This window comes from Notamacropus eugenii, chromosome 6 (assembly GCF_028372415.1).
Source record: "Notamacropus eugenii isolate mMacEug1 chromosome 6, mMacEug1.pri_v2, whole genome shotgun sequence".
NCBI classification, from domain to species: domain Eukaryota; kingdom Metazoa; phylum Chordata; class Mammalia; order Diprotodontia; family Macropodidae; genus Notamacropus; species Notamacropus eugenii.
This window is the reverse complement of record NC_092877.1, coordinates 237,305,397-237,330,489: the sequence shown is the minus strand read 5'-3', so window position 1 is coordinate 237,330,489 and position 25,093 is coordinate 237,305,397. Positions and strand designations below refer to the sequence as shown.

At 39.1% G+C, this 25,093-nt stretch overlaps 1 long non-coding RNA gene across 1 annotated transcript; it reads right to left on the bottom strand.

Moving 5' to 3' along the window:
• Positions 1-273: 273 nt before the first annotated feature.
• On the bottom strand, positions 274-23,613 carry LOC140512774 (uncharacterized). Its single transcript, XR_011969907.1, has 4 exons — positions 22,714-23,613; positions 19,863-19,950; positions 19,111-19,233; positions 274-1,460 (listed from the first exon to the last, which is right to left on the bottom strand). It is a non-coding gene; the product is annotated as an uncharacterized lncRNA (long non-coding RNA).
• Positions 23,614-25,093: the final 1,480 nt, after the last annotated feature.

The following is a 25,093-nucleotide window of genomic DNA, read 5'->3' as shown; positions in this document are numbered from 1 at the left end:
CCTTCTCCGATGGATTAAGGCAAACAGCAGTTAAGTGACTTGCCCAGAGTCACAAAGCTAGAAAGTGTCTGAGGTTCTATTTGAATGCAGGTCTTCCTGCCTCCAGGCCCAGTACTCTATCCACTGAATCATCTAGTTGTCTCCATTGATAATATGCTACAACCTATTTTCCATTGCTCTTTGGAATTCCTATGATTTTGATTCAATTCCACAACTGAGCACTTATTTTGTGTAATCACTAGGCTAAGTGGGAGGCAGCATGATATATTAAGCGATCAATCAAAAAACATTTATTAAGTGTCAAGCATGGTATGAAGCTGAGAACACAAAAACAACTGCTTTCTAGGAGCTTACATTCTGTGATGAGGGGTGGAAGGGGTAACATATATATATATGCATACATATATATATATGTCTAAGTAAATGTAAATTAAAAGCAGAATAAATATAATGGAGGGAGGGAGGGTATTAGCTTTGGGGTATTAGAAAAGCCTTCTTTCAGAAAGTGGTATCTGAGCTAAATCCTGATGGAAGTGTGTGAAGCTGAGGTGGAAATGAATTGTGGAGATGGGAATTGGAGTGTCATGTGGTGGAACAGATAGAAGGGAAACTAAGATAAACTGAAAAGTGAGAGGAGAGTAACATATAATGAGACTGGAAAGATAGGTTCAGTCCAAGTTATGAAGGGCTCTGAATAGACGAGTTTATATATTTTACAGACATGAAGGGGCCGTTGGAGTTTCTTGAGTAGGACAGTAAAATGATTGTCAACTTTGTTTAGATCTTATTTGTGCTTTACGAAAACCACTGGTAGCTGGGTCGAGGATGGAGTAGATTAGAGTAGAGACTTTGTGGCAAGGAGAGCAATTGGGAAGTCTTTGCAATAGTTTGGGTGGGAGGTTATGAGGGCCTGAACTAAGGTGGCAGTTGTGTGACTAGAAAGAAATTGAATGCAGGAGATGTTATGGAAGTAGACATGGCAAGTCTTAGCAAATAATTGGATATGAAGGGTGAGGAAGAAAGAAGAGTTGATAATGCTGGGAATTGATAGACCTGGGAGAGACAAAAAAAAGATGGAATCCTCAACAGAAATAATGAAATTTGGTAGTGGGTGGGTTTGGGGAAAAATATAATAACTATTGTTTAGAACATGCTAAGTTCCGTGTCTAAAGGACATCCATTTGTATATAATTGTGCAATAGGAAGGAACCTTAGAGATCTTCTAATGCATACTTTTCATTTTATAGATGAGGGAACAATGGCCCCAAAAGCTTAAGTAACTGTTTCAAGACCATACAAGTTGTAAAAGGCAGAGATGGTATTAAGATCCATTCAAATCCAGGTCCTCTGATATCAGATCCAACACATGGTCTGGCTCTGGCAACAAACCTAGCTAAGTAAGGAGAAGCTCATTACCAGTTGGTGGGCCACGTGATAATGAATTCTCTTACCACAGTAACCTATAAAACAAAGAAAAAAATCAAAATTTCATTCAGTCCTATGTGGCCCTCTTCTGTTTTCACATGTCGAATGTCAAAATAGAGAAAAGAATTACAGTTTTTAGAATATCTATAAATACTAATTTAAGAGCTATTACTATAAATGTGAGGTCAAATGAGTTTATATATGTATGTATATATGTGCATATACATATATACATATATATATAGTGCTTTGGAAGCCTTAAGGTACTACATAAATGCTAATTATTATCATTGTTGTTATCCTTATTCAATGCCCATTGAGTTGACATAATATTGGGAAAACTGAAGCACATTAATATTAACATTCTTTCTGTAAGTGAAACCAGAAAATATCAGGAAGTTGTAGCTAAATGGAAGGATGAGTCACAGGTTCTCCTTGGAGAAAACAAAGAAATTGATGGAATTGGTTCATTTGCACACAAAGAAACCTCATTTCATATGACACTTTATCATTTCTACTTTCAGGGCTTTCAGAGCAAAAAGATCCCCATCAAAGTAACTTCAGATTATACATTATCTGTAGGAGAGGATACAAAGATAGAGAAAGTCTATGAGAAGTTAAATAAGATCTAAACAAAGTCAACAAATACCTTAATACTTGGAGACTTCTGTGCAAAGATGGACATAGGGAAAGTTAGTTGAAAAATATGTCAGGATTAATAAATGAAACAGGCCAAAGGCTTATTAGACTGTCACTCAGAAGCCTCACACCTATATATTATAAATATTGTCTTCAAGGAGAGAGGCAGAGAGTTAAGGATATGATGAATACTGAGTATCAAACAAATGATATTGACTACATCTTTACAGGCAGGAAATGACTAGTTATTGATGTGGGACTTATTTTTTCTAAATAAAATTTTATTTATATCTTTTGTTTCCACATCACTTAAATTTCCCCCTGTATTCCTCTCTTTCTCTACTCTCAGAGACCTATCCCATATAATAAAGATTTTTTTTAAACAAAAAACTCTAAAAATCAGTAAAACTAATATATGTGTCCAAAAATTTCACAATAGATGCAATGTCCTTTGTCTACAGATTCCCACCTCTGCAAAAGAGTTAAGGGAAGTATCTTCCCATATCTTTTCTTTGGGGGCACTCAATCCTGTTCTTTGTAGTTTTGCATAATTAATTATTGGTTATTTATACTGGATTCATTTCTAAATCAGAAGTCTATGTCCATTCAGGTAATTGACTTGTTAGAAGATAAACTTAACAATTACAATAACTTGAATCTGATCTTTCAAACAAGTTTTTGATGCCAAAAGATGAAAAACAGAACAAGAAACAGACATTGAGATGAACTATAATCATTTCTTAAAGAAATTGAACTAATATAAAAATAGTTGCTATAATGAAGAGGCCAGGAAAGCCTAGAAATATGTACAGTCAACAAACATTTGACCACCTTGCCAAGTAGAGAGACAAAGAGTTCAAGGGCAACATCGTTTTAAAAATATAAACTCATTTACAAAAACTTTACAGAGTAGGATGATGGAATATTACAAAAAATTCTCATAAAAATTCAAGAAACAGAGCACAACAAGCTTGGTGAGAACTTAGTTTGACACCAAGTTAAGCCAAATCCTCTTAAGAGAGTACAAAGTCTTTGGCTCAGTGACATCACCACCAGGTATATACTCCAAAGAGGTCAAAGACAGAGATAAAGGACTCATATGTACAAAAACAGCATGTTTTGTTATAACAAGGAACTGAAAATAAAGTTAGTGCCCATTAATAGAAAGATGACTGAACAAATTATGGTTACAAATGTAATGGAATATTATTACACCATAAGAAATGATGAATAGAATGGATTCAGAGGAACCTGATAAGACTTCTATGAAGTGATACAGAGAGAAGTAGAACTGAAAGAACTATTTGTACACTGATCAAACGTTGTAAAGAAAAACAGCTTTGAAAAACTTTAAAACTCTGATCCACACAGTGACCAATCATGACTCCAGAAAACTAATGATGAATCATGCCTCTCACATCTTGTTAGAGTAGTGATAAGACTAGAAATACAGAGCGAGGCATACATTTTTAAAATAAGCCTGAGTTGATTTATTTTTCTTGACTTTGTTACAGGAGAAGGAATAAATAGAAATTTAGGGCTAGGAGGCGGTTGGCTTATAGTCCTAGAGAGGAAAATAAGACAATGAAGAAAAAAGTGCCAGTGAAATATTAAAACATATACAGAGAAGAACAAAAAGGAATATCAGATGACAATAAATCCAAGTACAACAATTGTGTTACTATTGTATTAAAATTTAATATGCAGTTTAAAAATGAAGTGCTAAAAGTGTTTTACCTATGTTATCTCAGAACAATCTTATGAGGCAGATACTATCATTATTATTATAACCATGTTATACATGAGGAAACTGAGGGTTGGAAAAAATAAATGACTTGCTCAAAGTCACATATCTAGAAAATATCAGAGATATTTAAATCCAGGTCTCCCTGCCTCTACATCTAGTAACCACTAACTTTCCCCCAAGGATAATTTATGAGAGGAAGTAAAGGAGTCACACAGGACAAGGAGTGGATGAGTTTCAAACTACACTGCTGGAAGGAATACCCACAGATCCATTAAAAGTTGAAAGCAAAAAGGAAACAATATCAAGTAATTATTGAAGAGTTTTGCCTTCTCTATCTACATCAGCTATTGTTGTTATATCCACACTAAGGAGTGGTTTTATCCTTTGCTGATATTCTTGCATCCTCCCATAGCTTTAAAAGGTCCCTCTATAGTAGTTTTTGTTTTTTCTTGTTTTGTCTTTAACATTTATGACAAGCCTTAGCTTGTTCTGTGCTTTCACATTCCTGACATTATTCTTACAAGACTTGTCAACTCCTAGCTATTCATTTTTGGGTTTCTACCCCTGCCTCCATCTTTTGTATATGACTTTCAAAAATCTGGATTGATCAATGAGTTTCCTTTGCAGTCCCATCAATCTCTTTAACTAATTCCCTTATCAAAATCATAGGCTCACAGGATTTAGAACTACAAAGCACCTTGGGAATTGCCTATTCCAATTTCTTCATTTACTGAAGCCCAGAGAGGTGAATTGATTTGCTTAAGGTAACACAGGTAGTTATTGGAGACCAGATTAAAACCCAGGTTCTCAAATTTCATATTTAGTGTTCTGTCTTACATTACCCCATCCCCTTGGGGCTTGATTCAGTACTCTAATTTATCTATGAAATACAGCATTGACCTTTTATCAACTTGACGAACAAATATAATCTGAAGGGTAATCCTAGTAACACTAGTATAATAAAAGTCTCCCTTCGCTCTTAGTTGTTGCTTCCTGGGGTGAGAGATTTGGTTGACTGAGAGATTTTCATTGTATTGTGCTGTCAAGCAGCAGTAGTAGTTCAATTGGGTTTGTTATTTACAGAGCAGAATGATACTAACTAGACATGTATATTGCCAAAATGTGACTGATTTGTGAGAAACTGAGGGTATTAGGTCGGTCTGGATTGTTTAGGGAAATGAGAAGGCTGGGATGTTTATCAAACCTTGGAAAACAGTGAGTAGACACAGGGGCCTCCTGGGAGAAAATTAAAAGTTGAACCCATTAGCTATTTCCAGTTTATCCAGAATATAGCGTTTACATGTATAGTTATTTGCATGTTGTCTCCCTCATTAGATTCTGAACTCCTCCCAGACAAGAATAGTCTTTATCTTTTTTTTGTATCCCCAGCACTTCACACCGTTCCTGGCATATAGTTGGCATTTAATAAACATTTATTGACTGACCGTGTTGGCAGAATTACATTCATGAGACTATTCTAGTTTTGTGTACACAGGTGGCTTTAATTTTAATTTAATTTGGTTTTTAATTTTTAAGAATTTTGTGGAGATAGTACCTAGACAAAGAACTGTGACAAATTAGAGGGATTCTATGCATAGTGGATTTCATTTTTAAGTTAATCTCAAATCATACTATTTTGGTGCTGTCTCTTACTAGTTAGGCAAATGTTTGTTTCTTATGTTCTTTACCTAATATGCACTAGAAAACTACTCTTTCAAAGGGAATGAATTCATAAGAAGTGTATTAACTCAATTCTGACTAGAAATTGTCCTAGATTTTAACTAGAAAATTTTTTCATCATAGCTTGACCCAGAAATGGTATATAACTCTATGTGTATCTTGGGCATCCTCATTAAATAAGTTTCTGAAGCGAACGAAACATCTTTTGCATAATTTGTAATGAAGTACTGATCTCATTTTAGCTGCTACATGAGATTATTATTAATGATAAAACTAAAGTAATGCAACCAGAACACTAAAGCACCCGACATAGGTATAAATTGGGGAGATTCTACTCCCAGATATCCTGAAGTTCTTCGCTCAGAAGATTCTTATTTTAGAATCTTCCAACCAACAAACCATTTAAAATAAAAACACTTAAGGAGAATATGCTTATGCTAATTAAGCCAGTCCCTGACTATAGACATTGTAGATACTCTAACAACAGAAACTGTAGCTGCCATTTACAAGTGCAGTTAATGTTTGCCAAGAGGTGTTTACAGTATCCCACTTGACACGTACAACGACCCTGACACAAAGCTAATATGTGAAGAAATTGTAACTGAAAAAGGTTAAGTAATTTGTCCCTGGTCATTCAATTAATAAGTATGAGAGACGGGATTTGAACCTAGATCTCCCCTGACTCACAGCTTAGGATTCATTATTTATCATATCAAGCATACAGGTTAGGATGAGAATTATACATACTTTTTTACATTTCTCAGGGATTTCTGGAGCTACCTTTAGCTTTCAGTTTATACTACATTTGGTTTAATTATATGTATAATTCTTTAAAAAAAACAAAAACTACTACACTACTTAAACTACAAAATAGAAGTTAATTGCTAATCAGTGTAGGAAAAATATACTTTATGAAAAGAATTTTAAAATTTTGATCTTTGGTTTCACTACATTTCATTAGGTATGCAATAGTCTTTTAATGAAGCATTATAATACACATAAAAGCAATCATTTAATATAAGAATAAAACAAATCAAGGTTAGTTCACATTTACAAAATATGTTGTACCTTTTTGAACAGTAGATTTGGAAGTGAAAAAAATAATAGCTAGCATTTACACAGCACGTTAAGGTTTGCAAAGCTATTTACCTACATTGTCTACTTTGATCCTTACCACAACTGTTAGCAGTAGTTACCACCATTTTACTAATGAGGAAACTGAGACTAAGGGATGTTAAGTGACTTGCTCAGGGTCACACTGCTAGTCAGAGACTGAAGTAGGTTTTGAACTCAGGTCTTCTTAATTCCAAGTCCAGCACTCTTAAGAATTAGAAGAACATTAGTAAAATTATGGTAAAAAGTTAAGATATGATGAACACAATACAAAAGGCAAAAGTATATTCAGTTCAACAAGCACTTACTGTCTACTGCATGCTAAGAAACTGAGGTGGGTCCTCAGCATTTTGAGTAGACCTATAATGAATTTGTGGAAGTAGTGGGTCAAGAGTTGCACAGCACAGATGGATAATGATGTATCCTGTTGGAGGGAACCATACAAATAGATGTGATTACAGATCCATTTGATTATGTCCCAGGAACTGTGTCAGGCTCTGGAGATACAAATAGGAAAACGAAATAGATTTTACCATCAAGAAGCTTACATTTTACTAGAAAGGAGGAGTTATAGAGGGAGGGGGCCCTATCATGTATGCCAATAAGTAAATATAAAGTATATGTAAAGTACTCTTAGGAGGGTTGAACAGCTTGGGAAGGGGAGAAATAGGAAAGACTTCCTCTAGAAGGCAACTTCGAAGATGTATCTTGGGGAAAGCTAGGAATTCTAAGAGGTAGAGGTGAGGAAGGAAAACATTCTAGGCATGGAGGCCAGTACTAAGGTACAAAGAAAGAAAATTTAATATCTAGTTTGGGGAACAGTAAATAGGCAAATTTGGCTGGAAAGTATAGCACGTAAAGGAAATGATGTGTACTAAGTCTGTAAGAGTAAACTGGACTCAGAATGCGAAGAGTTTCAAACGCCACGATGAATTTATACATTATTCTAAAACCCAGCGAAGCTTCTTGAGAAGGGGTGTGTCATGGTCAGACTTTAGGAACGATACCAATTTGACAGCTGTGTAGGGGTTAGATGACAGGTTTGAAATGCTATATAAATATCAGCTATTACTATTACTGTTGCTATTACACTTGCTGCTGCTATTACTATACTTTCAGGGTTGGAGAGGATTGAAAAAAAATGGTCTTTAATGGCCTTAATTTGCATATATGTAACCTATCTTAAAGTGATTTTGTTTTTTCTTTTGCTATAGGGCTTCCAAGAGGCAGCTTCGGAATAAAGGTCCTTAGGTTTTCTGGACAATAGCTTTCCCTCACTTTTCACTTTAATTGCTTGAATATTCCTAACGTTAAATATTAGGCTTTGAAGATCAACTGTGGAATTATCTGATACTCTTACCTACCTCAGTCTTATGCCCTGTTTCATGGTTTAGCATTAGTAGCACTGTGGTTGTTGCTCTATGACTGGTACACCTGCCTGTAGCTCTACCATCTCACCCTACCCTGAGATATTCTTAGATATGACTGCATTCCCTAGGCGATGCACAAGTGTTTTATCATATCCAATCTGATTCCATTTGTGGAGAAATGGGATACAATTTCTTCCCCTAACCCCCACCCCTGCCTATTTGTAGAACAGACTTTTAGACCTATATCTATCTTCACCTTGGATGTCTCACTGGTTCTTCAAACTCAACATTTCCAAAACATAACTTTTCCTTTTTCCTCTTAAAACTGCTTTTTTTGCATTAACACTCTAACCTCCACCACCAACCTTCCCAGAGGAATCACTGTTTACCCAGAGCACTACATCCAATCCTTGGTGTCAGTTTGGACTCTCCTTTTCTATCTAATCAGTCACACTAAATCTTATTGATTCAACCTCAGTGTCTCTTGTATTCCTTTGCTCTTTTCCAGTCTCATTATTACTATGACACAAAAATGGGCCCTTACTGGCATCTATAATAGCTTATTGTAACATGTCTTACGAATTTCCACCATTTCATCTTTCCCCTCTTCTCTGCCAGAATAGTTTTCCTTAAGCATAGATCTGGTCATAGCCCTCCACAGCTCACACATCACCACGGACTCCTTATTACTTCTTCCTAATCAAAATTGAAACTCCTCTGCATTCAAGACCCTCCATTCTCTAGGGCCACCTTACCTTTCCAGTATCATGCCATATTAAGTCCTTTCTAGGGGGTCTATGCTCCAGTACAAACTGCTCCTCAAAAATGCCCTGTGCTTTCCTGCTTTCATAGCTTTGTTCATTTTTCCTACAAACTAATCACTGTTCTTCTCCCTCTTTATCTGTTGAGAACTCACCCATGTTTTAGCCACCTTTTAAATGAAGCCTTCTCTAATCCTCATACATAGAGATGATTTCCCCCTTGCCCTCAGAACTCATATAGTATGTGGTTTATACTTCTTTAGTACCCTTTTCATGTCTTATTTTATTATACTCACATTTAATATTACTCTTCCTTTAATATAGTCTCTTGGAACACAGCCTATGTAATTTTTGTCTCCTCTAACAGCCAGGACACTGTTCTGCATACAGTAAGTAGGCAGTCAAACAAGAACTACCTACTACGTACTAGGCACTGTGATATAAGACACAAAGCCCAAATATTTGCTTAATGTTTGTTTAATTGAATTTAACATAACAGTTGCTCAACAAATGTTAATTTAGTGGTTAAATGAATGATGTAGTTTTGTGCATGTACAGGCGCACATACACACACACACACACACACACACACACACACACACACATCTGCATACACTGTTTGAAGTTTCCTTACCAGTAGTTCCTTACGTATGGGCAGCTAGGTAGCAAAATGGAGTGCCTCTGGCCTAGAGTCAGAGAGACTTAGCTTCTTAAGTTCAAATCTGGTCTTAGATACTTACCAACTATGTGACCCTGGGCAAGTCACTTAAACCTGTTTGGTTTAATTCATCTGTAAAATGAACTGGAGAAGGAAATGGCAAATCATTCTAGTATCTTTAAAGCCAAGAAAACTCCAAAACGCATCACAAAGATTTGGACAGGACTGAAAACTGACTACCCAACAACAACAGTTTCTTACATCACTGATCTCCTATATCTGCTCCCTCCCCCAACGTATATGCACATATGTATGTGTAGCTATACATATGCATATCAAACTACAAGTGGAAGATGCCTGGACTAAGGGTCAGAGCTGACTTTATATCTTACTTCTGTTACTTATTACAACTTGTATAGCCTTATATAAGTCACAGGATTACTATGGTCTTAATTTCCTGCCCTTTAAAATGAGGGAGTCAGACTAGAGGATCTTTAAGGTTGCTTCTAGCTCTTAACCCAATAATCTATAATTCTTTTATTGGTAATACATTTAACTTTAAGGATTCTACCATTATGATTCTCACATAAGAATTTGTTTGAATTATATAATATTCAGGGGCTGTATAGTCAACAGAATGCAGAGCATTTTGCTTAACTTTGGTTGTAGGCAGAAATTTAGAAGAAGTATAAAATGGTGGATGTAAGATATTCCATTCCTTTCAGATGTCAGAACATGCAATTTTTTTTGTATGCAGGGAAAAAAATGGAGCAAACTGAATGAGCGTTGAAGATGTCCATGCCAGATAATGTGTCTCTAGAAATGTGCTCTGTTCATCCCTCTGAGAGATAACCCAAGTGGTATCATTAATTCAAAACATGCTTTGAACATACCTAAAAATATCATTGCCACAACAAATAAGAATACCATGAATACAATAAAAAGGTAATAATGTATAAAATTTTTAAGATTACCTGAGAAATCGTTTCTCATAGAAACTCAGGTTTTTGGGAGAAAAGGCAGGATGAGGAAACAAGGCTTTTGAAGGTGAGCCTAAGTTCAGGAAGTTCCATCCTTAGACTCAACATATTCTCTTTTTCTTTTCCCCTCTCCTTCCTTCTAGCCATGGGGGAAAGTTTCAGAAAGAAAATTAGAAACTGTGGATCTGTTCAATTAGCAGTTGGATCGAAAATTTTGAGTTTCATAAGTAATTAAATGTACAGGAAAAACAAAGTTTCAGGGAAATTAAACCTTCTAATTGTTGGTAGTATTGCTTTGGATGTCATTTTGCCATGCCATATGATAAAAACTGTCCTCTTTCATATTTATTTTTCTATTTCTTTCTTACCAAAACTTCACTTAAGCAAATTCTATTTCCATATTTATTTTTATTCTTCCATTTTGTTAAGCACCCTTAATTATGTTTACTCTTTTTATGTAAGGTCAATATTAGCACAACATGATATCAATAAATGATATATAATTAGTGGTTAAAATGCTAGACTTGGGGTCAGGAAGACTTGAGTTCAAATGGTGCATCTGATACTCTCTGTGACACTGCATCTTTCAAGATCTCAGTATCCTTAATTGCAAAATAAGGAAGGGGAGGGTTAGGCTGGATGGTCACAAACAGTCTTTTCAATTCTAATTCTATGCTTTTGTGAATAAATATGCCTCTATTACACAGTACAGGTTTTATTTTTAACTAATGGAATTTAAAGGAAACCAAATAGAAGTAAATCTGTTAATCCATACATGTGTATTCACAGTAATAATAATAATTCTGGAAATGTTGGGGAAATGCAAACATTTGATTAAAACTTTAAATGTTTCCTAGAGTATGTCTGTCCTTTAACTTTTCTTTAGGATCAATAAAATATAGAAATGTGCTATTAATCTCTGATAACCAGCTTAGACTGGTAAGTCAGATAGTACAAGACGGACAGCCACTTCTCAAAAGTATTAAAAAGCACATCTGTGAAATGAAGAAATTTGTGCAGCACAGCTTAAATACTAATAGGCACTTTGACGTGCAACCATCTGCTATAATGTTGGACAAACATCACTTCACCAAGAATGCAGAAATGATAGACACAGGAAATGTTTTATAAACATCAAAGGGAGGAAAAAAGCATTGACTTCAATTTTCTAGGAAGAACCAGCTAGTTCAGGGATGTGTTGGGAAACCCTTTGTGCATCCACATACCTTTAAGTAGAGCAGATGGAAAATTAAGACTTTCTCCACCTCTCATGTTACTGTGCACCATGACGCTAGAGTACCTATTCCTATACTAGAAATGGATTCCATTGATGTTAACCTGGTTCAGTTGTCTTGCCTCTTACTACTCTTTAATTCTTCCCGTGTGTATGTGTCTTCTCCCAAACCATACTGTAATCTCTGTGAGAGAAGGTACAATGTGTATTCTGCTTGCATGGTTCCCCACAGTCTGTGAAAATAGAACATAACACAGTACCTTCTATGGGCTAAACACCAGATTACAATTTCAATAAATATTTATTGAGCCTGGAAATTGACTTTTATTTGGCCATTCACAAAACTAGTTTTTCTCTTGTTCTGGAGAAAATCTGGGTTCAAATCCTAGTGCTGCCACTTACTACTTACTACCTTTGTCACCTCTCTGAGTATCAGTTTCTTTATATGTAAAAGGAGGAGAGTACACACTAGTGACCCCTCAGGTTCCATTCAGCTCTAACTATATAGTCCCATGGTCCTAAGACCCTTGCCAAGTTCACTTTAAAGTACTGGCTGCTACAGGACAGGGGAGTGGTTTTTATGACCTTTTTAATTTTTAGACCCCTAACCTAATCCTTGAATAAGCTAGGAATAGAATAAAAGAGATAAAAAAAAGGTTTTTTGCTTTTTTGCCTAACGAAGCTGCCCTGCTAAGATCCTCCTAGACTCAAAGAAAAGAGTTACGCTAATCTATTGAGCTTTGTTTTTTGAGCCAAGCCTTGATAGTAAAATATCCATGCCTTCTCAGTTTAACTATTTATTTCTGATGTAGAAAGCAATGAATAATCCCATCATTGAATCCCAAAACACTGATTAGTGCTCAAGGAAGAAATATATAGATATAGATATATGTACGTGTGCCTATGTATATATGTGTGTACAAAATAAGTGTGACTTACTTGTAATTGATGGCTCTCAATGTAAAAAGAATGATGTTATACTAAATTAGAATCCTGCCCAGATGGCATTAAAAGCTTGGTACTACTACAGGCATGAGGTTTACGTTAAACCAATAGCAATACTTGCCACATAGTGCACTCATATGTAGGGTATCCATTTTTCTCTTTTTCTGGCAAATTCTCAGCTGAGGATTTTTGCATGCCATGCCAGATTCCAGTTAAGTGAGACAACATGAAAATGGGCAATAGAAAATAATCTAGATTTACAGTCAGAAGATCTGAGTTTGAATCCTGGGTACGTAATGTATTCTCTGTGTGATCTTGGGCAAGGGACTTACCCACTATAGGCCTCACTTCAATTATCTATATTATCAGAGGGTTGTACTAGATGATCTCTCAAATCCTTTGTAGCTATAAATCTATAACCCAAGAAGTAAATCTATAATTCACCTGCATCTTGAAATGCAGTCAACTTCAGCTCTGTCAGCTTTCAAAAACAGCAATATTCAGCAAAGGCTTGTGATTGCTGGCTGAACAACTTTTCTGGGTTGTTCAGAGGCTGAGTCTTTAAAATTATCCTAGTGGCCCTGGCAATACACAATTGCTACTTTAAAAAATTTTGTTTTGCGGGGGCAGAGCCAAGATGGCAGAGTAGAAAGACATACCTACTCTAACTCTTCCCCCACAGCCCATAAAACACCTGTAAAAATGACTCTAAACAAAATCTAGAGCAGCAAAAGCCACAAAACCACAGTGAAAGAGATTTCCAGCCCAAGGCAGCCTGGAAGGCCAACAAGAAATGTCTATCACACAGGGCACAGAGAGGAGCCCACAGAGCCCAGCCCAGCCTTGGTCACGTGGCACCAGCAGGAACAGGATGGGAACAGGCTTCAGGGGCAGAATCCCTGGCAGCAGCTGTGGTTGCCAGATCTCTCATCCCAGAAACGCCAAAGACAGCTTTAAAGGTCAGTGAGAAAGCTTTTTTCACCTGGAGCAGTGTCCTCCCTTAGCCCTGGGCCCAGGCAACAGCAGTGGAGCAGCAGCATCCATTTTTGGAGCCCTCGGCCTAAAGACCATGGGGAATTGAGCCTCTGATCTGGATCTCAGCCCTGAGTGGCAGTCCTGGGATGAGGAACAGTGCTGGCATGGTGAAGCTGGTGGAGGCTCTGGACAGGGAATTCTACTTGCAGATCCTGGGGAGAAAAGATTTGGTAACTCCCAGACCACAGCACAGGCCAACTCCTCTCCCTTGATTGTGCCACCTTGGAGGAACTGAGAACTTACACGTCCCCAGAGTATACCCTCCTCTTGACAAAGGACTCAAAAGTCAAGTAACTGGATGAGAAAATGCCCAAAAAAGGGAAAAAAAAATAAGACTATAGAAGGTTACATTCTTGGTGAACAGGTATTTTCTTCCATCCTTTCAGATAAGGAAGAACAATGCATACCATCAGAGGAAGACATAAAAGTCAAGGTTTCTGCATCTAAAACCTCCAAAGTAAATATGCAATGGTCTCAGGCCATGGAAGAGCTCAAAAAGAATTCTGAAAATCAAGTAGGAGAGATGGAGGAGAAACTGGGAAGAGAAATGAGAGTGATGCAAGAAAATCATGAAAAGCGAGTCAACAACTTGCTAAAGGAGATCCCAAAAATGCTGAAGAAAATAACACTTTTAAAAATAGACTAACTCAAATGGCAAAAGAGGTCCAAAAAGCCTAGAAGAATGCTTTACAAAGCAGAATTGTGTGTTCGTCCTTTGTTGCTGAAGAAGACCATGCCATCAGAGAAATAATGACATGACTTTCACTTGACTTTGTTTTGAGAGAGGGAGGGCTGTGCAGGTCACCAGCCTCACTTCTCCTCCAGAGCCATCTGAATCTAGTGACCAGAGATTCATCAGGATGACTGGAAACGACCCAGGATGAGGCAATTGGGGTTAAGCAACTTGCCCAAGGTCACACAGCTAGTAAGTATCAAGGCATGAAGTAATGGGAGCTGTGCTAGGGTGGGGGCACTGCCAGAAGAGAGAAAGTAGATATACAACATGTTAAGAGAGTAGAATTAGCCAAATGTAAAAGGAGATTCAAAAGCTCACTGAAGAAAATAGTTCTTTAAAAATTAGAATGGAGCAGATGGAAGCTAATGACATTATGAGAAAACAAGAAATTACAAAACAAAACCAAAAGAATTAAAAAAAAAAATTAAAAGACAATGTGAAACATCTCATTGGAAAAACAACTGACCTGGAAAATAGATCCAGGAGAGACAATTTAAAAATTATGGGACTACCTGAAAGCCATGATCTAAAAAAGAGCCTAGACATCATCTTTCATGAAATTATCAAGGAAAACTGCCCTGATATTCTAGGACCAGAGGGCAAAATAAATATTGAAAGAATCTACAGATCACCTCCTGAAAGAGATCCAAAAGAGAAACTCCTAGGAATATTGTAGCCAAAGTCCAGAGTTTCCAGGTCAAGGAGAAAACACTGCAAGCAGCCAGAAAGAAACAAATGGAGTATTGTGGAAATACAATCAGGATAACACAAGCTCTAGCAGCTTCTACATTGAGAGACTAAAGGGCTTGGAATAGGATATTCCAGAAGTCAAAGGAATTAGGATTAAAACCAAGAATCACCTACCCAGCAAAACTGAGTATAATACTTCAGGGGAAAAAATGGTCCTTCAATAAAAGGGAAGACTTTCAAGTATTCTTGATGAAAAGACCAGAACTGAATAGAAAATTTGATTTTCAAACACAAGAATCAAGAGAAGCATGAATAGGTAAACAGAAAAGAGAAATCATAAGGGACTTACTAAAAAGTTGAACTGTTTATATTACTACATGGAAAGATAATATTTGTAACTCTTGAAACTTTTCTCAGTATTTGGGTAGTTGTGGAGGGATTATACATATGTGTGTAAATATATAGACAGAGGGCGCAGGGTGAGTTGAATAGCAAGGGATGATAACTAAAAAAGTAAAAGTGTGAGAGGAATATATTGGGAGGAAAAAGAGAGAAATAGAATAGGACAAATTATCTCTCATAAAAGAGGCAAGAAAAAGTTCTTTCAACGGAGGGGAGAAAAAGGGAGGTGAGAGGGAAAAAGTGAAATTTATTCTCATCACATTTGGCTTAAGGAGGGAATAACATGCACACTCAATTTGGTATGAAAATCTATCTTACACTACAGGAAATTAGAGGAGAAGGGGATAAGTGTGGTGGGGGGATTATAGAAGGGAGGGCAAATGGGAGGAGGTAGTAATAAGAAGTAATCACTTTAGGGGAGCGACAAGGTCTAGAAAGAGAATAGAAGAAATGAGGGGCAGGATAGGATGGAGGGAAATATAGTTAGTCTTACACAACATGACTACTATGGAAGTCTTTAGCAAAGCTACACATATATAGCCTATATTGAATTGCTTGCCTTCTCAGTGGAGATTGGTGAGAAGGGAGGAAGGGAGAGAAGTTGGAACTCAAAGTTCAAGGAATGAATGTTGAGAATTGTTTTTGCATGCAACTGGGAAATAAGAAATACAGGTAATGGGGCATAGAAATCTATCTTGCCCTACAAAAAAAGAGAGAAGATGGGGATAACAGAAGCCAGGGAATGGAGGGGAGAGCAGATTGGGGGATGGGTAATCAGAATGCATGGTGTTTCGGGGTGGGGTAGGGGAGAGATGGGGAGAAAATTTGGAACTCAAAATCTTGTGGAAATGAATGTTGAAAACTAAAAATAAATAAATTTTAAAAAAAAGAAAGACAAGAAAAATAAAAAAAAATTTACTTTACTCATTTGTCAACATAGTTCATGTCATGTTTGTGAAATTTTCTTATTAGAGTAACAGTAAGCCAGTCAATTAAAGCAAGTGGTGAGAGTCCATGGCCAATGAAAGGATGGAGAGTGGGTAGATCAGGAGAAGTGTAAGTGGGAGTCTCCCACTGATCAAACTGAATATTTTTGAGTGTTATAACTACAGCACGATATATGATGAACACTCACCTTGAAAACTCCTGGCATTTACTATTCTGTTATAACACACATGCATATCTAACATCTGTCTTTACTATCTCAGACCTTTAATATGTTCTTTTGATTTCTATTGCAGCATACTTAAACACTAAATACTAAGGCTACTTAAGAGAGCCTGGTGTATTCAGAGAAGCTTACAGAGAAAATCTGGTTTCTCCTAGGTCTTTTGATTTTGCCTTTAAAATCTCTCTCACATCCACCACCACTACAATCTCTGTAGTTCAGGCCTATTGGTTACAATACAAACTTGTTAACTTTTTTTTGGAGACTCAATTTACTCATCTAAAAAATGGAGACAGTAACAATTTTTTTGACACAAGAAACAATGTAAATAACGATTTGTATTCCTATTGACATTTTCACAATATATTTGGACTTTTATTTGAATTCTATGAAACCATCTTATATCTTTGAGTCCTTGGAATAAATTTAAGGACAGATCCTCGAGACTATAGTATACATTCAACTCTATTTTCCCTAAATTTAAGTGAAGAAATAATTTGTCCTTTATGTCCTTGAAGGGCATTGTTTTAGTGAAAACAGCACCAAACTTGAAATCAGAAGAACTGACATGGTGTTCTGCCCTGTTCCCACTCTGCTGTGGGGCCCTAGTTTACTCATCTGCAAAGTGGATATAACAATAACTGCCCAACTCATATGGTTAACTCACAGAGAGTCCCTTTTACCTCTAACTCTGTGACGTTATGAAATGATGACGAAATAAAATAATTCAATTACAAAAAGGCATCAAGTTTGTCCTATAACATATGGGCCTAAACTAGAGTGACTGCAGTACCTATGAGCAAGATGGGCTGCATATGAGAGATGATATAGGGAGCAAAAAAAGGAGACCTTAGGAACTGACCCAATATGGACAGAGTGAGGGAACAAGGGCATTTAGAAGATGGTCCAGGGAAGAGTTAGAATCACAGTCAATCTAAGAATGGTAGTCCATGCATAATATATATCATACTGCTTGCCTTATCAAGGCATTAGGGAGGCAGAAGATGGAGAAAATTTGAAACTCAAACTTTTAAAAATATAAACGTTTAAAAATGTTTTTAAACGTAATTGGAAAATATAAGATGAAATAAATAAAAATATATTAAGAAATAAATAAAAATGGTGATCACACATCTAACCAAAAGACTATCTCAGAATCTACTTCTGTCCAGTCACTTCTCCCTTCTAGTCAAATGCAATGCTTTACCTGCATTCACTGTAGGTTCATGGCTATTCATGTCCATTGTTAATTTTTGCCTTATGAGAAGTTCCTAGATTAGCCAGAATATCAGTATTACATTTTCTGATCCTGAATCTTTTGCCTGTGACTGGTTCTTGACTTTCCTAGACAAAATATGGCCATTTGCACCCAGCAAGGGTGTTGCCTTTTAAGTGCTTCCTACTAGACAAATGAAAATAGTATGGAAATCACATAATAGCAATATACGAAAGATTTTTGAGGAGATATAAGTATTTTTAATCACATGCAGCTCTCTGTGTAACTATCACCATTAGAAGCAGCATTTTTAAATATGAAAGAAAGACAGGTTTCAATTAATATCTGACAATCAATCCTATAGATATCACCTAGATCCAAATCTACAGTTTTACAGAAGAGAATACTAAGGCCCAAAGGAGTTAAGAGACCAGCCTATGATCATACAGGTAGTAAGTACAGAGACAGATTTCAATCACAGGACCCTTGGCGATACATTCAGCTTTCTTTCCTTGTATTCCAATGCTTGTTATTTTATCCTAAGTCAAAACACAAGAAAATCTTCGCTCCTTCTAGTGTGACCAACATCACTAATAAACGAATCTTTAAAAATATGGTCACAAAATATAGAGATACCTTAATACTTCAGGCATTTTCTGATATTTGAACTTATGTAAGAAACTGAAATAGTTATCATTTCGGGCTAATGTTACACCTAAGCAGTTTATACTAGAATATTACCATTTACAGAATACATGAGTAGACATCGTGGCAGAAAAACCTTAAACCTCACACAGCTAGATATGCCCAGAAAAATCATGTCCCATGTGTTTCGGAATGAGTACCTAGGATTTTCCACCTAAGTCATAGGAGCATTTTAGTGCAGATTTGGAGAATTTCAAAAATAAATGTCTGGAAAGTAGTTAATTTTTTAATCTTATAGCGTACATTTATAAGTACTCCGTAAACAGTAAATTTATAAATGGGTGCTTAAGTTCCTGATAAAGGAATAGTGTTGAATTTGCTTGTGGTAACATCCCATGATGTAAAGACTAACATTCTTCTAAGATTATAAAATCATAAACCTAGAGCTGGAAGGAACCTCAGAGGTTATTTTATGATACCTCCTTGTTTTAAAGATGAGGACGAAGGGGCCTAGAGAAGAGAAGGTGATTTGCCCGTGGCCACACAGGTGTTTGTCATGCATAAATTAGGATAATAATGGTAATGATAATTATATATCATATATATATAAAATACATATATAAACACATATAGAGAAGCCTTTATATAATTTTACTTAATACTCACAACAGCACTGTGAGGTATATTCTATTATTATCCCCATTTTGCAGAGGAGGTACCTGAAGTTTAGAAAAGCATGGAAGATGACAGAGTCTGTCAATATTTGGTCAAATCCAGTTCTGGTTTTCCCTGCAGAAAACATATAATATGCTTCAATTTCTTTGGAAATGTACGATGTGCACAAAATTAGCAAGTACAAAGGAATTTAACTGCTACACGTAAATGCACCATGTAACAGATATGGTTGCAGCATGGGGTGCTCTGATGAAATAAATTCATGCCTCTCAGATATACTACTTTCATAAACATCTTTTGAATGTATACAACTACTTCAGTTGGGCTATTAATAGGTATTTTTAAAAAGAGCTTTAATTTACCCAACCAGATAGAAAGATATGAAATATTTTCGTACTTTGAAAGAGGCCTCATGGAAATAAAAAGTTAATTTTTTTTAAAAAAAATAACTTCATCTAAGCAAAATAAACCTAAAAAGAAAAGTGAAACTTCCCAAATTTACACAGATAGAATGGGGGATATTTTAGATTACATGCCAAATGACAGATTTGAAAAAGAAATTATAAAAATGTTAAAATCTAGAGGTTTTAAAACAAAATAACAGCAAACTAGAAAGTATTTTTTTTTAAATAGTGAGTAGGGTTATTTATGGAGATAATAATACCAATACAGATCTGACATTGGATCTCTATCTCCTAGATAGATGAAGAAAACTTAAGAGTAAAGTTGAATCAATTATCTACCTTAGACAAAATGTAGTTGAAGCAATGCAGTTGAAGTATAGATGAAGCACAAATGAAGAAAAATCTTTGGAGGATTTACTAATGAGACCTAGATTTGGGAAAGACAGGTAAGTGACAGATAAATCAGCTACAAGTTCTAGTATTTGGTAATTTATCTTTCTTGGTCTTTTTTAGGTTTTGCCATGATTTTTAATTAGCTATCAAAAATGTACTTCATCCCATCACATACATATTTCTATTAAGAATTTAAGAAGATAGGATTTTAAAATTCTAACAGCACATTCCCTTCCTTATTTCAAATATATACAAAATCTCTCTCTTTTTTTAAATTCTATATATTATGCTGAGACACATTGGACTTTTTTATATCCATGTACCTCAGAGCTTAAAGACATGCCAAACTTTTGCATAAATATAGTTTCTGATATTTGAGACCATTTGTAGTTTAACCTCTCTAAGCCCCTCAAAAGAAATTCTGAATATATTACATATTTACTCTAGTAGAAGTATATGACAGGAAATCAATAAATAAATGTTTTGTTGGTATTATATGCTGAAAACATACACTTTACTATAAAGGACTTTTACCACTAAGGCTGAATATGTAATCCTCATAGTTTCTTTTATATACGTGTGTTTGTATGTACCTATATATGTATATATTTGAATGTTTCTGAAATAGAGTATGTTTTGAAGATATGTTTAAATTTACCTCTATTATGGTCTTACATACAACACACATGCTGAACCAAAATATATTTCAATATAAATCCTTACAGATACAAGCCCTAATTAAGTTTTAAAAATTACATAAATGATTACTCTTTGCAGTATTATATAAAAGGTTTCCATAATTTTCTTTATTTTAAGCAGCTAACATGTTAAACCTAAGTGATGTTTAAAATTTATTGTCACATATCTATGCACTTTTAAAATACTATGAATAACTAATTATTGGCACCTATACTAAAATATAAAATTGGAAAAGTATGAAACATAACTAATTACTCTGGTAGTTTAATGGAATAACTGCATAGCCATTAAAATGACATATTTGCTTATAATATGACACTGAGATGTTTTAATTATCTCAGATATTGCCATCATTCCTAGGTTTTTACACCTATGATACGGATGTGGTTGTCACTTCATTAATTTTTCGGAGTCTTATAATCAAGCTATAAAATAAAAGCATTTAAGGTTTTTTTCTACATATTTCAGAAATTCAACTCAGTTAAATTGGTAGAAGCCCTCCATAAACAGTATGTGACTGAATGTTAGGCAGGACTTTTTAGTTCTCAGTACACAAAGTGTGTACCTCTAGTGTTCCCATTCATTCCTGTGAAATATGAAAAAAAATTTAGCCAATCCAGCAGCCAATCTCAAAAATCCAGATATTTGGAAGTATTTAGATGATGAACCAAAAGGTCTTACTTTTCACATGGATACTTGGAATTTTTGTAGATAAAGTGGCAGAAAAGAATGATTACTGTACTGATGGTTTTAAATATGGCGCTCAAACCACCTAAGGAAACTTATTTGGTGACATTTTTGTCTTTCAGAAAACTATACCTTCAGATTTTCTGGTTGCAGTCTATAGACTTGTTAGCAGATGAACAGAATTTTCTCAATACCAGAATCTGAACCACAAAGTTTTTACCAATATGACTTATAAACTAGACTGTGCTGTTGTCCTAGAAAGTGAGGGGGATGAGTTTCTAGTCAGTGGTGACTTCAGGGAAAAGAGAAAGAATTGCTAAGGCTCCAACTTAATAGTGTAAAAATTAACCCTTTGGAAACCGGGCAGCTCTTGGTTATTCCTCTTTGCCTTCATAATAACGTTTATAAATTTTTACCGAGGATTATGTTTGAGGGGAAGTGTATGCAAAAACCATAAAGTAAAATTCAAAATATTCATTTTGAAACTTTCTGGAATTTCCCACCAAGCAGTTGTATATGAAACACACCAAGCATTCTCTCAGGCTTGAATGACTCTAACAATTGTCAGATGGTACAGGTTTTTAAATCTATTAAATTTCCATCAGACAATATGGTTTTTTCATAAATAGAATTCTGACCCAGATATCCTTAGATGGCTAAAAATAGCCTGTGGAAATGGCAAGTTTTATAGAAAGGTGCCTGTTTCTTCACTGGTTAGAACACTCTGAAATCAGTGGCAGTCATGAGAAATGCATTTCCTGAAAACAAAGTAGGATATTCTTATCATTCTAGATCTACAAGATGTTTTCGATGCCTAATTTGGTGGAAAAGTTAGAATAATGGTATCGGAGAATTAAAAACTCTTTTGTGCTTCTTTCTGAAGTCACCTAAGTTAACTGCAAGCGCTCCGTCCTATAGGAAAGTAGACAAGGAAATTAACAAACAGCCAGTGCTGTATTAAATGTTTCTACACCTAGATGAAATCTACAAATGAAATCTACAAATGTGTGTAGGTTGCCGTAAGGACCACGGCACCACGGGGTCACTCCTATGGCCAAGCCTTACTCATGTTTTCTTCTCAGAAACCTGCGTGCACACGGGGATTTCCCCCTGGCTTGGAACCTAGGATGCTCGCTTTTGTTCATCACCACAGTATTTTTAATTTAAAGCACAGAGCGGAGTGCTAAGGGGGACTGGAGGAGGTGACAGGCTGAGCTCCTGGCTACCAGAAGCTGTCTGTTAAGTTAAGCTTTTCCTTAGGGCAGCTTGGCCGCCTCTTCCTGGGCAGGTACATGGATGCAGTCCCAGAACCTTTCCAAAGGCCTGTTATCTGGTCGAAGATGGATAGTGAGATGGCTGGGAGATGCCCGGGGGCACGGGGCCAGGGTCCTGGGATTCACCACTAACTTACTCCTCCGGGAAAGTCAACAAAGGAGGTCAGGGCAGGCGGTGGTGCTGTCAGCGTCTCGACTGCAGATCCTGTCCGTGTAGACCACGTTGTAGCGTTTGGGGGAGAAAATCAGGAACTATCCACAGAAGGTTCTAGACCTACTGAGGTGACGCCGCTGGGCCATCATTTACAGCACACATTCTAAGCCCTGCCTAAGAAGGGATGAGTTCCACCGGGACACAGCCCTCCCACAAGCCCACTCCGGGGTCCCAGGGGGAGGCAGCGCTAGCGGGGCGGACAGAGTTCCTGCCGGACAACCTGGAGGGTGGCCGTGTGCACCAGGCTTTACAAAAATGGAAGGAGGCGCGCTCTGGCCTGAAAGCCTCAGTTCAGGTGTGCGGTCAAGGGAGCGACGAGGGCTCTGGGCAGCGTCTGCCAGCGCACGAGAAAGTCTCCTCGGAAGTTTTCGGTGGGAAGAAAAGGCTCCCTGGCACCGAGCGAACGTGCCAAGCGGGAGGTAGTCGCCCTCCCTCACTGAACTTTCTCCTGAGCCTGGGGCTGGCCTCCCCAGGTCCCGGAGCCCCCGGACGAGCTGGCTGAGCTCGCGTGAGTGCTGAGCGGTAACAATACGCGGCCGCGGGCGCCACGGACACCGCCGTGGCCAGGACGGACACGCGGTGCCGCCTGAAGGCGGGTGGACGTGTGTGCGGAGCGCTGAGCCTGCGTGCGGCACGGCCGGCTAACTCTGAGCCGGGACTTCTCGTGGGGCCACAGGCTGCGGCTCGGGGCAGGGCAGAGCGCGTGGGGACTCAGGGAAGGAGCGCGTGGAGCGCAAAGGGATTTCCGCGCGCCGCTGCCCCGGCTAGAAAAAGGACCCACTGGGCGGCGTGGGCGGAGGCGGACGTTAGCGCGAGGAGGGGCGGGGCGTGCCTCCCGTGCAGGGGAGTTGAGAGTTAGGGGGCGGAGGTTGGGGTGGGTGGTGAAGGTAGCAGCTCACTCGGGCTTTCCCCGGGTTGGCTACGGGGTGAGATGAATTGCAAAGGGGGCGGAGACAGCCCGTGATTGGCGGGCGGGCGGGCAGCTCGGAAGTACTTTGTTTTTTATGCTAATGAGGGAGTGGGGCTTGTCCATATTTACGTTGAGGCGGGAGCCGCCGCCCTTCATTCACCCACATGGTCCCCTCGAGCGCCAGGCGTCTCTGTCGACTCTCCGGCCCGAGCCGAACCTTCGCGCCACTTCACGCCGCCCGAGCCGAGAGGAGGAGCACGAGCCGGAGGGAGCCCCGAGGGGAGGGGGTGGGGGGCGCGGGCTGCCTGGGCCGCGCAGCGGCGACTCCGGCCCCCCCCACCCCGAACTCCCACCTCTGGGACGGGGGCGGCCGCTCGCTGCTGCCGCCCCTGGGCCCGGAGCCGCGGCTTGTAGTAAGGCGGAGGTGGGGGGTGGGGCGGAGGGAAGAAGGGAGGGTGAGTGAGAGGCGGGGGCAAGGGAGAGCGTGGAGTGAAGATGGTGGCGGCAGCGGCTCCTCCTCACTGGTGAGTGTCTTTACTACGCGTTTCTTATTGACGTGAAACCTGTTGTGTGAGGTTTTCCCTCCGTCCCGGCGGGAGGCGGCGCGGGGCGGGGAGAGGAGCGGAGGGGAGGGAGGAGGGGGGTCCCGGGCCGGGCCGCGCCGCGCGGGGAGGAGGGAGGCGGGCTTCCCCGGAGGAACGGCGGCGGCGGCAGCATGGTGGCGGCGGCGGGGCTGGGCGGGAGGGCGCAGCGTGGTGGGGTGGGGAAGGGGCGCGTGCGGGAGGGAGTCTCCAGCCCGGCCGCACACGCGGTGCCTGCTCCGGGGCTGCGGTGCCTGCTCGGGCTTGGCGCCCGCAGGTTTAGCGAGGCAGGCGCATGGCAGCCGGACTCTTCCTCCACTCACTCACTCGCACGCGGGTCGGGCGGGCAGACGGGAGGGAGGGAGGAGGGGATGAGGGAGATTTGAAAAAGCCTGTGCGGCGCTCCCCGTGGGTGCTGGAGGGAGTCGTGCTTCCCCCCCCCGCCCCCGGCCGCTCCGGACCGGAGCCTCACCCCACCCCCTCCCCCGCCTCCCCTCCCCCTCCCCGGACACAGCCCGGGCGGGCGGGCAGGAGCGCGGCGCACACAATGGCCCCACTTGGAGGGGAGGGGTGGGGGGAGATTCTCCCTTTTGCCCTCCGCCTCCCCCCCCCCCGTAGCTTGCGGGGGTGAGTGAATCAAGTGGGGGGAGGTGCAGGGGGAAGGGGCTTTTGGGTTGGGAAAGTTTTTTTTTCCTCTTCCAGGCCCGGGCCGCGAGGCGGGCGCGCGTGGGGGGGGCGGTGTAGTTAAAGCGCCTCCAGAACAAAGCGGCGGCGGCACATGGGGCAGCCCTCCAGGCCGCGGGAAGCGCCCG